At 46.0% G+C, this 17,529-nt stretch overlaps 2 protein-coding genes across 2 annotated transcripts in view; both read left to right on the forward strand.

Annotated features, from left to right (window-relative positions):
• Positions 1–17,529, forward strand: part of LOC149437875 (uncharacterized) — a 150,634-nt gene that overhangs the window by 41,598 nt on the left and 91,507 nt on the right. The gene's annotated exons all lie outside the window — the stretch shown is intronic.
• Positions 15,792–17,529, forward strand: part of LOC149437876 (uncharacterized) — an 11,338-nt gene continuing 9,600 nt past the window's right edge. Inside the window, exon 1 of the mRNA XM_089660529.1 lies at positions 15,792–15,857. The gene's annotated coding sequence lies outside the window, so the exon portion shown is untranslated. The remainder of the gene's footprint in view (positions 15,858–17,529) is intronic.

The raw sequence follows: 17,529 nt of genomic DNA on the forward strand, positions 1-17,529 counted from the left end.
TATACCACACATGTTGAATTGGTTAATGTAAAGCTCAGAATCCTTTATCCATACAAGAGAAAGGGAAGATGGGAAAATATATCATTGTAAACTTGCATGTTATACCTGATATTATATAAGTACCTGTAAATATATTAATGGATCTGAGGTGTTATGAGAGGTTTGTTTCTAATTGTAACTTTGTTTCCTTTAGATGCCAGACTAAAATATTGTTCCTTTCCTTTTTACCCTTCCCTTCCCCTTTCCATCCCCTTCCCTTGCTCATCTCTTTCTTTTACTTCCCTCCCCCTTCCTCTTTCCCTTGCCATTCTCTTTATCTTCCCCTTCCCCTTCCCTTCCCTTCCCATCCCTTTTCTCTTCCCTTTCCCACAGAAAAGTAAAAATATCATTGTATTAGAACACTCTAGAGCAGGGTTCTCCAAACTTTCTAGACAAAGGGCCAATTTCCTGTCCTTCAGACTTTAGGGGGGGGGGGGGGGCAGACTGCGGCCACTGGGAGTAGAGAAGGTCCCAATGTCAGTGGGGAAAAAAACAATGCCCCATATTTAGTGAATGTGAGGAATTGTGCCCCATTGTTGGTGCCAGTGAGAGGAAATGTGCCCTATCAGTGGGGTCACTGGGCCCACCCTTGTTTGTGTCATTGGGAGAAATTGTGCCACCATGAAAAAATTAGCAATATTTAGTGCAGGCGTCACTGTAGCTCACCATTACAGGAGATATTCCAAGTACAGGTAACTATACATCAGCCTTTCTCAACAAGGGTGCCCAGACACCGTGGGGTGCCTTGAGGATTCTTCAGCGGCGCCTTCTAATAATTTCCCAAAACTTGTATACAAGCCAGCGGGTGGAACAAGCCTTCCTTCTAGTTACACAAAGCCACAGGTTTTCATTGTGCACCATTATGACCTTCTAGCCACCGGCGTCCTGACAACCAATAACATCATCAGTTTTAGAATGGGGCGCCTCAAGACTGTCCATAATTTTAAAGGGTGCCTTGACTGAAATAAAGTTGAGAAACATTGCCATAGATGATGGAAGTGCTCTGGTGACTTTGTATCCTGTCCAGAGCTCCAGGAGTATAAAGACGAGAGTTATTACCCCGAATGTTCGGTGATGTGGGGTTCAGAGTCAGCTCTGATTCAGTTCATCTGTCCTGTCATCTCCCATCTAACCTTTCAGTCCCAAATCCAATCGCTGTCCAAATCTTGTAGACTTCACCTCCGCAACATCTCTAAGATACGCCCATTCTTCACCTCGGAAACTACTAAGCAACCAATTCACTCCCTGGTTATCTCTCGCCTTGACTATTGTAACTCCCTCCTCATTTGCCTACCTCATCGCAGGCTATCCCCTCTTCAGTCTTTCATGAATGCTGCTGCCAGACTCACCCACCTTACTAACCTTTCAATATCTGCCACCCCTCTCTGCCAATCCAATCCCTCCACCCCCTCTGCCAATCCATCCACTGATCTCCACTCAGTGTCCTCCACCCCTCTCTGCCAATCCCTCCACTGGCTTCCCATTGCCCAACAAATACAATTCAAAACATTAACATAACATATAAAGCCATTTATAACTCCGCCCCAAATGACATCACCAATCTTGTCTCCAAATATCACCCAAACCTTACTCTCTGCTCCTCGCACGACCTCCTGCTCTCTAGCTCCCTTGTCTCCTCCTCCCATGCTCATCTCCAGGACGTCTCCAGAGCCTCCCCCTTCCTCTGAAACTCTCTACCCCAATTTATCAGACTATCGCCTACTCTGCCCACGATCTCTGAAATCCTCTCTCTTCAAGGAAGCATATCCTGCCCTCAGCTAACACTGGAATATTCTATTCCTCCTACCAGTACATCCTTCTTAGATTGTAAGCTCGCAGGATCAGGGCCCTCCTAACCCTCTTGTATTGAACTGTATTGTTACTGTATTGTCTCCCTTTATAATGTAAAGTGCTGAGCAAACTGTTGGCACTATATAAATCCTGCATAATACTGGATGGACGCGCTTTAGAGTTGGCTCCGTCCACCCGCCAGAGCGATCACGGCTCACACCGACCCCAGGGAATATAAACCCCACAGTTTCCAGCAGCAGAGGTGCACAATCCTCCCCAGCCATGCCCTGCAGGAGAAAAACCCTAGTACAGCCGGGAAAACTAACCCAATTCTTCCCTGCTATCACGGCAGGGATCCAAGATGGCGCCGGCTGCAGAAGTGCAAGGGACAGCAGACATGAGAGGGACTCCACAGCCCAGCAAACAGATCCCAGACTGCAATACCCGCTGTATCCAGGGGACCGTGGTGAGTTCTCCCCCTCTGTCCCCCACCACAAGCAGTCTGGCCAAGTCCAGACCACGTCTTGACCCTGAGCAGCCGTCTACATACCAGGCCCTTAGCCATCCATCACCTCAGCTTCACACTGACCTCCCAGTCATAGAGGCATTCCATGCATCAGATCAGCCTATTACCGAGATATGCATGAAAAACATGCTCTTATCGCTCAGACAAACCCTACATAACGATTTATCATCATCACTAGTCCAAATCACCACCGTGGTCCAACAACAAGAACACAGATTACACCATATTGAATCCAGAATGGGAGACATCATTACAGCGCATAATGATTTGATTGACGCACATACAGATCATACAACTGACATCGAGCAAATTAATTTGAAACTAGTCGATCTGGAAGATTGATCAAGACATAACAATATCAAGTTGAGAGGTATCCCCGAAAGCATCACTAACGAGGCACTACTACCCTATATACAGCAGTATATAAAACACCTCATTCCATCTCTCTCTGATCTAGAGCTTGCTATAGACCAAGCCCACTGGCTATCTAAACCCTCATTTTTGTCAGCATCTATCCCAAGAGATGTTCTGACCTGTATTCACTTCTACCACATAAAAGAAAAAATGATGTCGGCAGCCAGAAACACGCCTTCACTCCCGCCATCACATGCAAATATCAGGTTATTCGCAGACCTGTCAAAGACCACGTTCCTTAATCGCAAAAAGATGATTACTATTACCAAAGCCTTACAAAACCACGGAATAGGCTATCAATGGGGTTTCCCCACAAAGCTAACCGAAAAACACGGTAGAGTCTTCACAATCAAAACCTTCGAAGCGGGCCTGGATCTACTTAAAGCTTGGAATATACTACCTGTGGACGTACAACAACCCACAACTACCAATATCCAACATATGGAGGCTGAATAATGCTAACACAATACACCTCCAAAACACCAACAATACTTCATCTCAGAGGTTACAGTTGCAACAAAAAGTATGTGAACCCCTTGGGATTAAGTGGAGTTTTGCATGAATTGGGCATAAAATGTGCTCTGAACGTCATCTAAGTCACAACAATAGAAGAACACAGTCTGCTGAACATAATACTACACAAACATTAGATGTTGCCATGGTTTAATTGCACATAACATGTAAACATTCACAGTGCAGGGAGGAAAAAGTATGTGAGGCCCTAGCTTAATGACTTCTCCCAGAGCTAATTGGAGCCAGGAGTGAGCCAACCTTGACTCCAATCAGTGTGATGATATTGGATGTGTTGCTGACAGCTGTCCTGCCCTTAAAAAACACACACCTGTTTTGGGTTTACTGGTTTCAAGAAGCACTGTCTGATGTGAACCATGCCTCGCAGAAAAGAGCTCTCAGAAGACCTACGATCAAGAATTGTTGACTTGCATGAAGCTGGAAAGGGTTACAAAAGTATCTCCAAAAGCCTTGATGTTCATGTGTCCACGGTAAGACAGACTGTCTACAAATGGAGAAAGTTTAGCACTGTTGCTACTCTCCCTAGGCGTGGTCGTCCTGTAAAAATGACTGCAAGAGCACAGCGCAGAATGCTGCATGAGGTAAAGAAGAATCCCCGAGTGTCAGCTAAAGACCTACAGAAATCTCTGGCACATGCTAACATTTTTGTTGACACATCTACAATAAGGAAAACATTAAACAAGAATGGAGTACATGGGAGGACACCACGGAGGAAGCCATTGCTGTCCAAAAAGAAGATTGCAGCACGTTTGAAGTTTGCAAAAGAGCACCTGGATGTTCCACAGCACTACTGGCAGAATATACTGTGGACAGATGAAACCAAGATTGAGTTGTTTGGGAAGAACACACAACACTATGTGTGGAGAAAAAAAGGCACAGCACACCAACATCAAAACCTCATCCCCACTGTAAAACATGGCGGAGGGAGCATCATAGTTTGGGGCTGCTTTGCTGCCTCAGGGCCTGGACGGATTGTTGTCATTGATGGGAAAATGAATTCCAGAGTTTATCAAGACATTTTGCAGGAAAACGTACGACCATCTGTCCGCCAACTGAAGCTCCACAGAGGATGGGTGATGCAACAGGACACTGACCCAAAGCATACAAGTCATTCAACAAAACAATGGCTGCAACAGCACAGAATACGCCTTCTGGAGTGGCCCAGTCAGAGTCCTGACCTCAACCCCATTGAAATGCTGTGGCATGACCTTAAGAGAGCGATTCACACCAGACATCCCAAGAATATCGCTACACTGAAACAGTTTTGTGAAGAGGAGTGGTCCAAAATTACTCCAGATCGTTGTGCAGGTCTGATCTGAAACTACAGGAAACGTTTGGTTGAGGTTATTGCTGCCAAAGGAGGGTCAACCAGTTATTAAGTCCAAAGGTTCACATACTTTTTCCTCCCTGCACTGTGAATGTTTATATGTTATGTGCAATTAAACCATGGCAACATCTAATGTTTGTGTAGTATTATGTTCAGCAGACTGTGTTCTTCTATTGTTGTGACTTTGATGATGTTCAGAGCACATTTTATGCCCAATTCATGCAAAACTCCACGTAATCCCAAGGGGTTCACATACTTTTTCTTGCAACTGTATATCCCGCCTTACTATTCTCTGGTGATTGGCCTTGTTCAGAAAGGTCTATGTTACAAGAAAATGTTTGGCACGACCTTCTTGACGGTGAAAGCCTGTTCAAACCCCCCAGTTCTGAAGTAGCAAGTCGAGCTACTCAGGTCACTTGCATTATACGCAAGTTTTTTTTTTTTTATTACCTCCTTCCACCTTCTTCATCATCTCCTCCCCTGCACCACCAGTCATTCAACTATACCTCAGCATTCACCTGATTTCAACAAACTTTCGTAGAATACCCACCCTAATTCCTTGACTGAACCTAAAGTGCACTGCAAATTTGATGGATTTCTCCCTCTCACGGCTACATCCACGCAACCTCACATTTTCTCAAACAACATCTCAATTATTCTGCTCAGCATTCAAAGATCCACACTATGATTAACATCACGTCTCCTAATGTTCGTAGCTTAAACTCTCCTTTCAAAAGATCGATGCTTCAAAAAGAAACTCGAACGTTTCAGGCCAACATCCTTTTTCTACAGGAAACTCACTTCGCTACAAACAAGACCCCCAAACTGCACCTTAATCGAGTCTCACACATCTTCATGGCTACTAACCCCAAGAAAAAAAACGGTGTCATTACGGCTATAAAGGACCCCGATACATCTCAGAAATCGCTGACCCCCATGGTCGTTATCACATCCTAATTTGCCAACTAAATGACATCCTCTACACTCTAGTAAATGTCTACGGTCCCAATAACAACCAGATGCAATTTTACCATAAACTCTACACCACCATCTCTTCCCTAAAGCAAGGCCGACTCCTCATCGGAGGAGACTTCAATGTTATTGGCAATCCTCATTTAGACTCGTCCTTCAACAAAAGATCACCTAAACAAACCTTCAACCTTATTCCTGCACAACCATGACCTCTATGACATCTGAAGATGTCAGCACAGAAACGAGAGAGACTATACCTATTATTCTCCTTCCCACCTTTCATATTCCAGAATCAATTTTTTCCTCACAGAGAAATGGACACTACTGTCACGATCGCCCGATCGCCACCCTCAACAATCGCACGACTGCGACCAACAATAATACGTCAAGCCTGCGGCGTCAGACCCCAGACCTTCTCACCAAACTCGTGACCAAAAGACCGGCCGATCTAAAACCGCTATGTGACGTGCGTAACAACGCTTCACTCAGCTGCGCCCTGCACAACGATTGTCCAGCTAATGGAACGCAATCGACGTACCGGCAGCCTGAATGCGCTTGTTACTGGGTCGGGGTAATTATGCAACTAACCCTTCACTGCCACCACCCCTTTTTGTACAGAGAAAGGGGAAACTCTCTTTATCAAATATACACTGTAATGGTTGAAAAGTCGCCTGTCCAATACGGTCACTGCAGGCCGATTGGGCAGAAGATTAAACAAACACAGTAGCGTCTCTTCAAAAGGCAGGAATTCGTGAATTGCAAGTAAGCGCTTAGAAACAGTTTAACACTTTCAGAAAGAAAGATTTATTACTAAAAGAGTCAAACAGGTGCAATAAAATATTTACCAAAAAGATGTAACTAAGATATATATTTATATATAAAAATAGGAAACAGCTCAGCTCAGAGATAACAGGGAGAAGTTAAAAGGTTAAGTTACTTGCCATGTTAAGCCTTAAGGTAAGCAGATCCAAGTTGCAGAGCGGAAAGGGTCTTTGATCTCCTGCTGTTACAATGTTAAAATTAGGAGATCTCTTTAGCTTCGCTTTTTAGGCTTGCCAGCCTGTCTTTTAAAGTCCCCCTGCCGGGGGGGGGGGGGGTGGCTCTGAATACTGGCCAATACGCTGTTTTGGGAGGGGTCGGGCGAACTCTGAATTAGAACCAACATCTGTCATAATCCATGACATGAAAAATAGGGGAAAAACCTGACTTGAGGAATGTTCATTTCATTCTGTCACCTATGCTGTTAGGTTTTATGAGGTTACAATCTCTTTCAATTCCTGGGAGAAGCTGCCTTATCTGTTTTATGATGTGTGAGCCTACACAGGTTCTTGGGACTGAGTGTCTGCTGTCTCTATGGGGGGCTTTGTAGCGCTGGGCCCCCTGCTGCTCCAGCCTGCCAGCAACTTTTAACACCTACACATCTGTCCCTGTGCCTCTCAGGAAGAGAGGAGGTAGGGAATAAAGGATTGAGGAATACTTCTAATAAAAAAGGAGAACTCCGCATCCAACTCTGATGAGCAAGTTTGCTACAACTACAACACATAATATCGTCCAAAATTGGTTCAATAACCTGGTCAGACCATGCTCCAATCAACATATCATTAGACGACAATCAACGCTCAGCAATCCCGTCTATCTGGAGACTGAACTCTACAATTTTGAAAAACCAGAGCACCAGAAACACAAATTAGAAGCTCACAACTTATTTTTTTAATTTAATTCTACCCCTGACATGCCCATAACCACAATATGGCCCGCTTACAAGGCTTACATGAGAGGTATTCTCATACAACTAACCTCCCATATCAATAAGCAACGATCCCAACAAATTGACCAACTCCTAACCTCCATTAAACTAAACAAAGAAATCAACAGAAAAAAACCCAAACCCCTCCACATCCGCATCCCTGACCTCAGAAAGAAACAAATTGTAAATTATTTTATTACACAAATATGACCTTAACCTACAGAGAACTAAATCCAAATTCTATGCACTCGGTAATAAAGCAAACTCACTTTTATCGAAAATAATTAAACAAAAATGGCTCAAATCTAAAATCTCCACAATCCAACACCTAACCACACACACCTTGCTTACAAACCCACAAGACATAGCCAACGCCTTCCCGACTTATTACCAAAAACTATATAATATCAAAGACGACCCCAATACAAACCAACCCACAACTACAACTATCCAAAACTTCCTAGATACCACCAATCTACCTCGACTCACACCATCCCAACTCACATCTCTTTCCGTACCGATTTCTCCCGCAGAAGTAGAACAAAACATAAAAACATTACCCCTTAACAAATCTCCAGGAAATGACAGTTTTACTAATGAATTCTATAAAACACTCGCACCCAACCTTACATCACATTTATCTGACTTATTCAACCATGCTGCCTCTACAGGTGCATTCTCTTCCGAAATGCTACAAGTGATAATCACAACCATCCGAAAGCCAAGTAAAGAGCCCCAATTAGTCCAGAACTACAGACCAATCTCACTATTGAATACAGACATAAAATTATACGCCAAAATAATCGCCCAAAGATTGCTTCCCCACCCAGACCAAGTGGGATTTATCCCTGGTCGACAAGCATCAGACGCAACCAGAAGAATTATATCCCTCCTTTACAGACTTGAATCCCCTAAACAACCCTCATTACTTTTATCTCTAGATGCTGAAAAAGCATTTGATCGAATCTATTGGCTTTTTATGAAACTTACACTCCAAAAATTTGGAATTACAGATTGGATGTTATCGGCAATCCTTTCCCTCTACTCCAACCCTTCTGCCAAAGTGTTAACTAACAGCATACTTTCACAGCCCTTTCATATATCTAATGGCGCTAGACAGCGCTGCCCCCTATCTCCCATAATTTTTACCTTACTCATTGAACCTTTAGCATCCAAACTTAGAGATGACCCAACATTCACAGGCATTACTCACCTTAAAAAAAGAACACAAAATTAGCCTTTTCGCAGACAATATCATCCTAATGGTTACCAATCCCTATAAATCGCTCCAAACGATACGTACACATCTCCACAACTACTCAGAAGTCTCTTACTATAAACAATGAACCAAAATCCTCCATCTTAAACCTCTATACACCTGCTAAGGTCCAAAATATGCTGACCAAACATTTCCCTTTTTCTTGGGAACACCACAGCATCCCTTATTTGGGAATCAAACTCACCACCACAACTAATCAACTATATACTGCCAATCACAAATTGCTACTCGAATCCATCCCATGGGAACATAAAAACCTACGTACATCAACCCTATCGACAATGGGAAGAGTAGCAACTCTAAAAATGTGCATATTACCTAAAATACTTTATATATTCTGTACACTCCCCATTCCCGTTCCCAACTCCTTTTTCTCCAAACTCCAAGCAATATTAGCCAAATTCACGTGGAACTCAAAAAAACCTAGGTGCATGACAAATTTACTAATACACCCTTCCTCTAGAGGAGGAGCAGGTCTCCCGCATTTAAAATCTTATTACAACGCCACGCTCCTAGACCAGCTCTTCTTCTGGTGGCACCCTTCTAATGATAAGACATGGACCACCATGGAAACTCTTCCACAACTACCGCATGCACTCGACAAATTGTTGTTCCTACCTCAAACAGTCCAAACCCAACTCTTACTCAAAAATCCTTGTATAAAAGCCTCCTTACATGCCTGGTATGACCTCTTAACCTCCAACCAGTCAGACATTGATACTAAACAAATCCCTACACCAATTTCCACTCTACATCTCATCATTCCCTCTTTAAATCTGACACAATGGGAAAATCGAGGCATACAGTGAGGAACAGAAGTATTTGAACACCCTGCGATTTTTCAAGTTCTCCCACTTAGAAATCATGGAGGGTCTGAAATTCACATTGTAGGCGCATTCCCACTCTGAGAGAGAGGATTAAAAAAAAAAATCAGGAAATCACATTGTATGATTTTTAAAGAATGTATTTGTCTCGCACGGCTGAACAGAAGTATTTGAACCCCTGAGAAGATCCGTGTTAATATTTGGTACAGAAGCCTTTGTTTGTGTCAGGAATGGACTTGCCAGTAATGGTTGGACTCACCTGCCTTGTGGGCTGCAGTACCAGGGCTGGCCAGCGGGTGCTCTCAGCAATCAGAGACTCAACCCTGTAGTCAGCCAAACACCTGAAGCTGATTACGGAGGTGTATTTAAGGGATGGCCAGACCTGCAGTCTGTGCCTTGGTGTGTGTTTTTCTATGGGCCCCTGTATCTTGTTACCTGCATTCCTGTTCCTGTTCCTGCCTGACTGACTCGTTGCTGACCCTGCCTGATCCTGACCTCTGCTGACTTCTCCTGTTTGATCCCTGGCTTGTGACCCCGACCATTCTCTGCCTGACCCCCTGTACCTACCTGCCCGTTAGTTGCTGTACCCGGCTCGTGACCTGACTACTCTCTGCCTGATCCTCCTGTTCCTACCTGCCCGATTGTTATTGACCCAGGCCTGCCTGACTATGCTTGCATTGTATGTATTGGTATCTGTGGGTGGTTTGGTTTGGTTCGTTTGCACTGTGTTTTATGTTTTAGTATTGCACTGCGTTTGTATTGTTAGTATTAATAAATTACATTGTTTATCACATATCTGAAGTCTGCGTTTCCCTGCGTCAGTTCACACACCTCTGGTCATACCCGGAGCCCTGACATTACACCAAGGCCAATCCTGACCAGAAGTGGCTGCACAGGGAAGCCATCTTGGCTTGTTGCTGGGAAGGATGGATCTTGATGAGGTTGTGTATTTATCTCTGCTGGTTTTTGATGACAGAGAGTATGCGTATCAGACTCTGAAGGAGTATCCCCGGGATCAACTACTAGAATGTATACGGATCGCTCATTGCCTAGTAGATCAGGGCACAGAGTTCTCTGAGGTGCAGCCATTGATTCAGGTTTGTGCTGAGTTGGTTTCATCTGGTACCCCCGAATGCAGGGATGAATTTTTGCCGCCATTTAGTGCCGACCAGGTAGAGTCCCTGGTGTGGTTATTAGAGGATGATGTGGATTACTTTCTGGAGCATTATGCTGCATGTTCACCACAGGTATTAAGGGATTGTATAAACGCAGTGCAGTCTTTGACCAGACAGGCTTTGTGTAAGCTGAGCTTTGTTCAACCCATACTGCAGACATGGTCAGACTTGTTACCCCCAGCCTCAGTCAGCTTACAACATCATTCCTCCACTCAAGGCACTCTTCCTGCATCCCCGACAGCACCCCCAGTGACTGCCCAGTATACTCTGCTAACTACCACATACCAGTCCTCTGCTCCCACTCACTGCACCTATCCTTTCTTTAACCCTGTAAAGAAGTCCTCTGTAGCAACTGCTCCCTCCTCTGTTCCATCTTCCAGCTCTTCTCTGTCCTCAGCTGCTCCATTCGTTTGCAGACCTGCGTTTACTTGCAGTGCTCCAGTAGTTAAAACCAGAAAAAAGCGAAAATTCTTTCCAACCAATACCATCCTGCCAGTATCCAAACCGGTGAGCCTGCCGTCTGAGAACCTGCCTTCCGTGGTTCAGCCTGGTGCCTCGGCACCCGCACTTCAGCCTGATGTCTCTACCCAGCCTGATGTCTGTACCCAGCCTGATGAACTGATCCAGCCTGATGATCTTATCACGCCTGATGACCCAGTGCCCGCTGTCATACCTGGTGACCCGATGCCCGCTGTCGAGCCAGACAATCCAATGCCTGATGACCCAGTGCCCGCTGTCATGCCTGGTGACTCGATGCCCGCTGTCGAGCCAGGCGATCCAATGCCTGATGACCCAGTGCCCGCGGTCATGCCTGGTGACCCGATGCCCGCTGTCGAGCCAGACGATCCAGCGCCAGATGACCCGGTGCCCGCTGTCGTGCCAATTGACTCAGAGCCCACTGTCGTGCCTGGTGACTCGGTGCCCACTGCCTTGCCAGATGACGCGGTGCCCGCTGTCGAGCCAAATGACCTGATGCCTGGTGACCCGATGCCCGCTGTCGAGCCAGACGATCCAATCTCTGACCCAGTGCCCGTGGTCATGCCAGTTTACTCGGAACGCACTGTCGTGCCTGGTGACTCGGTGCCCACTGCCTTGCCAGATGACGCGGTGCCCGCTGGCGAGCCAAATGACCTGATGCCTGGTGACCTGATGCCCGCTGTCGTGCCTGATGATCCGGCGCCCGCCGCTCCGCCTGGGGGCCCGGCGCCTGCCGCTCCGCCTGGGGGCCCTGTGCCCGCCGCTCCTCCTGGGGGCCCTGCGCCCGCCGCTCCTCCTGGGGGCCCTGTGCCTGCCGCTCCTCCTGGGGGCCCTGTGCCTGCCGCTCCGCCTGGGGGCCCTGTGCCTGCCGCCCCGCCTGGGGGCCCTGTGCCTGTCGCCCCCCCTGGGGACCCTGTGCCTGCCGCTCCTCCTGGGGGCCCTGTGCCTGCCACTCCTCCTGGGGGCCCTGTGCCTCTGCCCGGAGTCCAGCCCGATGTGCCGCTGCCCGGAGTCCAGCCTGATGTGCCGCTGCCCGGAGTCCAGCCTGATGTAACGCTGCCCGGAGTCCAGCCCGATGTGCCGCTGCCCGGAGTCCAGCCCGATGTGCCGCTGCCCGGAGTCCAGCCTGATGTGCCGCTGCCCGGAGTCCAGCCTGATGTAACGCTGCCCGGAGTCCAGGCCGATGTGCCGCTGCCCGGAGTCCAGGCCGATGTGCCGCTGCCCCGAGTCCAGGCCGATGTGCCGCTGCCCGGAGTCCAGCCCGATGTGCCGCTGCCCGGAGTCCAGCCCGATGTGCCAGTCTTTGATATCCCGCCAGTTACCAGACCAGGGCGGTGGAACATTTTGCCCAGCTAGGACTGTTTGGAGAGTCCTGAGGCCGCTCCTTGAGGGGGGGGGTACTGTCAGGAATGGACTTGCCAGTAATGGTGGGACTCACCTGCCTTGTGGGCTGCAGTACCAGGGCTGGCCAGCGGGTGCTCTCAGCAATCAGAGACTCAACCCTGTAGTCAGCCAAACACCTGAAGCTGATTACGGAGGTGTATTTAAGGAATGGCCAGACCTGCAGTCTGTGCCTTGGTGTGTGTTTTTCTATGGGCCCCTGTATCTTCCTGTTCCTGCCTGACTGACTCGTTGCTGACCCTGCCTGATCCTGACCTCTGCTGACTTCTCCTGTTTGATCCCTGGCTTGTGACCCCGACCATTCTCTGCCTGACCCCCTGTACCTACCTGCCCGTTAGTTGCTGTACCCGGCTCGTGACCTGACTACTCTCTGCCTGCTCCTCCTGTTCCTACCTGCCCGATTGTTATTGACCCGGCCTGCCTGACGACGCTTGCATTGTATGTATTGTTATCTGTGGGTGGTTTGGTTTGGTTCGTTTGCACTGTGTTATGTTTTAGTATTGCACTGCGTTTGTATTGTTGGTATTAATAAATTATATTGTTTATAACATATCTGAAGCCTGCGTTTCCCTGCGTCAGTTCACATACCTCTGGTCATACCCGGAGCCCTGACACATACATGCTACACTTGTGACCATTATTGCCATTTTGCTCAGAAATGAGCAGAGAAATGTATGGACTTTATGATTTTCTCCCAGTTGTTTGTTTCTTACTTTGCCATGGCAGTGACAAATTTGACATGTCAGCTGAGGTTGTGGACAGACCCGCATTCTCCACCAACTAATAAGTAAATCATCAACCTCTGCTCACGGTGAAAAGTTTTGAAAGTACATTTAGAAGAGAAAAGTTAAAAAGTAAAAGGAAAGTTTAGAAAGCAGAGAGATTCATGCACATGGCGGTTCTGGATATAGTAAGTATACCAAGGATTTAAGGGGAGGCTTTTAAGCTTTAATCCTGGACTGTTATCATGTAGGACCCCCAAAGCACAAACTCATTCACTGAGAAATTTCCACCATATCAACAATTTGAAGAGATGTTCATTTCTGTTATTTTGGAACACCTTATCAGTGGGACTGCGACCCCCACAGAGCTAAAAAATAGTTTTTTGCTTCAGATTCGTTCATTACAGTAAGTTAATCATTTTGTTTTGTCATATTCGTTATGTTCAAATGATTTGTTTTCAGAATTTGTTTTGTATATTCGGATTTGTTTCTTATATCCGTTCAATTTAATTCAAAATATTATTTATTTCAGATTCATTGAAATGTGTTACTATTGTGATTTGGAAATGCCGATACATTCAAATCGCCGAATTACAAAAATGTTGAACAAATTTCAATTCGTAATGAAATAAACTGCAAATGTCTAACCCACACGCTGACATGCCTCGCTATAGAATATATGGAGTATAACTATATCTACAATTTTAGAAAAACAGGACGTTCCAAGAATGGGGAACAACAAAATGTTCTGATAACATCTCACTGCAAAGACATTCTAGCAAACAAACACTTTTTTTTGCAAAGAACCTTAACATTAGCATATAAGCACGTTCTATTGTTGTTTACTCGTTAGATGTCAGGGCCAGGATCTGACCCCTCAAGCTTTGCTGCATCTGGCAGTAGCTCCCCTTGTTCAGCCACCTGGGATGCTGGACAACATCTTGCTTGAATCTTAAGATAATCTTGCCCTTGAACATTGTTTCTTGTGACACAAAATAACCATCTCTCCAGCGCTCCAAAGGGATCGACACCGGAAAGCAGACAATGGGTGAGAGATTCAGAAGTGCAACTAGCCTTGGAACAGGTCTTGGTGGTGCAGCCCTCCTGAGACTGGGGGATCAAACCGCAAACTAGAAAAAGAAGCACACAGTGAGCTCAAACACCAAGCGCATTATCCAAGGTTTATTTAAAAACATAAAAAAGCGATAACATACTCACAAACATGGAAGCATAAAGGCCTATAAAGCCACTGAGATGACCCAACATGTTAGCAGAGCTCAGAGCTCTGAGGAAGGGGACACGTCCCCGAAACACATCAGCAGGCTAACTTCAAAACCAGTTGGGAACTCTGCTACCACGTTGGGTCATCTCAATGGCTTTATAGGCTTCCATGTTTGTATGTTATCGCTTTTTAATCATTTTTAATAAACCTTGGATATTGCGCTTATTGTTTTTTGTGAATCTTGAACTCCTTGCTCCTCCTGTGAACCTCCTATTTAAGACATGCCTTTGCACTTCCTGTTTGCCAGATTATTGAGATAACTCCAGCCAATATCTTGCTCCTTTTACTCCTTCTGCCATCCATATCTTTGCTACCACTTGTTAATGATATTTCGCTGGTTCCTTGACTTCGCTTTTGCTTAATCCCAACCTCCAATCATTTTTACTGACCTTGACTTGATCCTCGTCTACACTTCTGTCTAATCTTAACCTTCAGCCACTTGTTACTGACCTTTGGCTTGTTTTCTTTCTACGCTTCTGTGATCCCTAACTGCTACATCTGCATTTGGATCCTGGCTTGCTCACCTCCTGGTGGGGCGATCCTGAAGAATAAAACCTGATACTAATATGTAGCAAAACCCATCCCCACCATCAGGAGCTCTGGTGAATTGTGGCTAGTGCTTTGACCTCACACCTCAGGTAAGCCCGTGTCATCTGCCAGGATGATCTGCTCATATATTTATCCTGCTGGTCACTGGGAATCTCTCAACTGCTATGGTTACTGGTGTCTGATTCTGACCTGTAGATATATATTATATTTCCTTTTCATTCTCTCAATGTATGTCAAGACGGGTGTTTGTATTCTCCACCAGGGGCCCATGTGACAGGGTGACAACACAAGAGAGCAATTGGGAGACAGTAACAGAGCTGTGTCACACTATTACAGGAAATAGCTAGACAAGGACATTCATGGCAGGATCACCAGGAATTATTTTAATGTGAGATGCACAGTTGAAACATTTGGAAACTATATTTGGAATAAAATTAACAAGTTAGAGATTTTATCAGTTGAGTTTATATCTACATTAAAATATATCACATTGAATACAAGTCTGTCTGTATTTCTATATAACATGCTCATCACAGCCGGGTATGAAGTGATCTGCATCCTTTGGACAATATATATCGATCTGATCGAAGAAAAAGGTTCTTTTTCTTTGAAAATGTTGGTGGACTGAAGAGAGGTAAAGATGTGACGTGCCCTGCAGCAGCTAGGGGAAATATCAGGCTGGGGACTGGTTTTTCCACATTTCGCCATTCACGATTGTTATTCTTGCAGATCAGAAGAAAGTTTAAAGAAGAAAAACCCTTTAATGATCAGCAAACGTGGCAGTCGGAGAGGTGCACACAGGTAAGCCGAAGCGGGAGGGTACAGCGGTTGGGAAGCCATTATGGATGGTAAGCACCGGCTGATTATTTTCATGTTATTGTTGAAGCTCCAGAAGACTGGAGAGCCCAGATTGTAGTTTAGAGGAACAATGTATTCTTATGTAAATCAGATGAGACGGTAACTACAGTAAGTAGATGGGAAGCCAAGCCAGCAGTAAGTCTACGATGTCTTTTAAGGAAGAGCTTATCATCCCCCCCCCCCTTACCTGTGTAGCCGGGTTATTCCCCAAAAGTATACTCACAAATCTGGCAATCCAGGGTGTTCCTTAGGGATCTGTCTCTTCACCACAGTAAACATCCCATCTTCTTGTCCTGATATCTCCAGGGGGCTGTTTCTTTTGAGTCATGAGCTGTAGGTTACCCTGGGCCACCTAGGATGTGAACAACGGTAGCATCGGTCTTTAAGAACTAGGCCAGAAATAATGACATGCAGGGAGGGGGTCCCTGTGTTTATACCTCCCCCCAAAAAAATTACAATCATTTTGGAGAAGGAGGGGCTGAGAAAAAGTCTGTAAACTTGCTAGGAAGAGTAAGGTCGCCCTTTACTGTTGATGTAAATTGAAGAACATTTAGTTTGCTCTGTGTACTGTGTATCAGGGCTGTAGATAGGAGGGTGTTACCAATCCCCCTGTATAGGGCCCAGGCAGCTGGGTGAATCAGATGTAGGCGGGGAGGGTGATCGGCACAGAGAGGGAAATTACTGGAACCGACCCCCTGTATGGCTTTCTCTGCAGCAGTTGAAAGCTGGCTTCTCCTCTTCCTCCCGCTGGTTTTCAGCTGCTGCAGAAAAAGCCATACAGGGGGGTGTTCCAGTAATTCCCCCCCCCGCCACACCAATCACCCTCCCTGTGCACCATACAATTCCCTCTGCTGTCCAGGCCCCCCCTGTGTGCCCCCTACCCCTGCAGTGGTGCCGGCTTCCCTCCTCTCCTTCCTACTGGCAGCTGCAAGCACACAATAGGATCCTTCAGGATGCAGAATGGGGGAAGGGTCATGTACATATGCCACACTTTAGTAGAGAACAAAAAACAAAGCGCATCAACCTTGCGCATTAATTCAGTAATTCATAAATTTATTGATAAATTATACTCACAAGAGTAGCAGTAAAAAAGGCAAATAACATCCAAAACCAAACAGAGGGTTAGGAGACACATGCAAGTCCCATCCGGAAGGGAGATAAACTCTTGGTCAAGTTGATGCGTTTCAGAGCCCCACAACCTTTGATCAGTGTTGGATGAACATTTATCATTTTATTCAATTGGCCTTCTTCTGATCTGGGTCCCTGAGCACAGGAGGTGCTGGATGTGTGCCCAATATGTCACACTTACCAGCCCCTTCCATTCCTGAATCCATACTAGCCAAATACTCGCGGAATGACAGGCACTTGCCAGCAAGTAAACATGGGAGCGTGGTGACCCATGATGATGGTGAGCAATCTCCCTATGAAGTCATGGAAAGCGGTCTCAGAGCAACATCTCTCGATGATATCTGTCATGTTCACGTGTTTTTTTTCATGTTTGTGCGGGTCGTGAGGGGCCTGGTATGCTTCAAGAGGGGAGGAGCTTGCTTGCCTCCTCCTCTTTACTGGCCTGCCAGGCCATATGCTCAGATAAGAGTTTGGTATGGATTTTAAG

This window comes from Staurois parvus, unplaced genomic scaffold, assembly GCF_062004578.1.
Source record: "Staurois parvus isolate SC_StPar_1 unplaced genomic scaffold, SC_StPar_1.0 ptg001252l, whole genome shotgun sequence".
Taxonomy (NCBI): Eukaryota; Metazoa; Chordata; class Amphibia; order Anura; family Ranidae; genus Staurois; species Staurois parvus.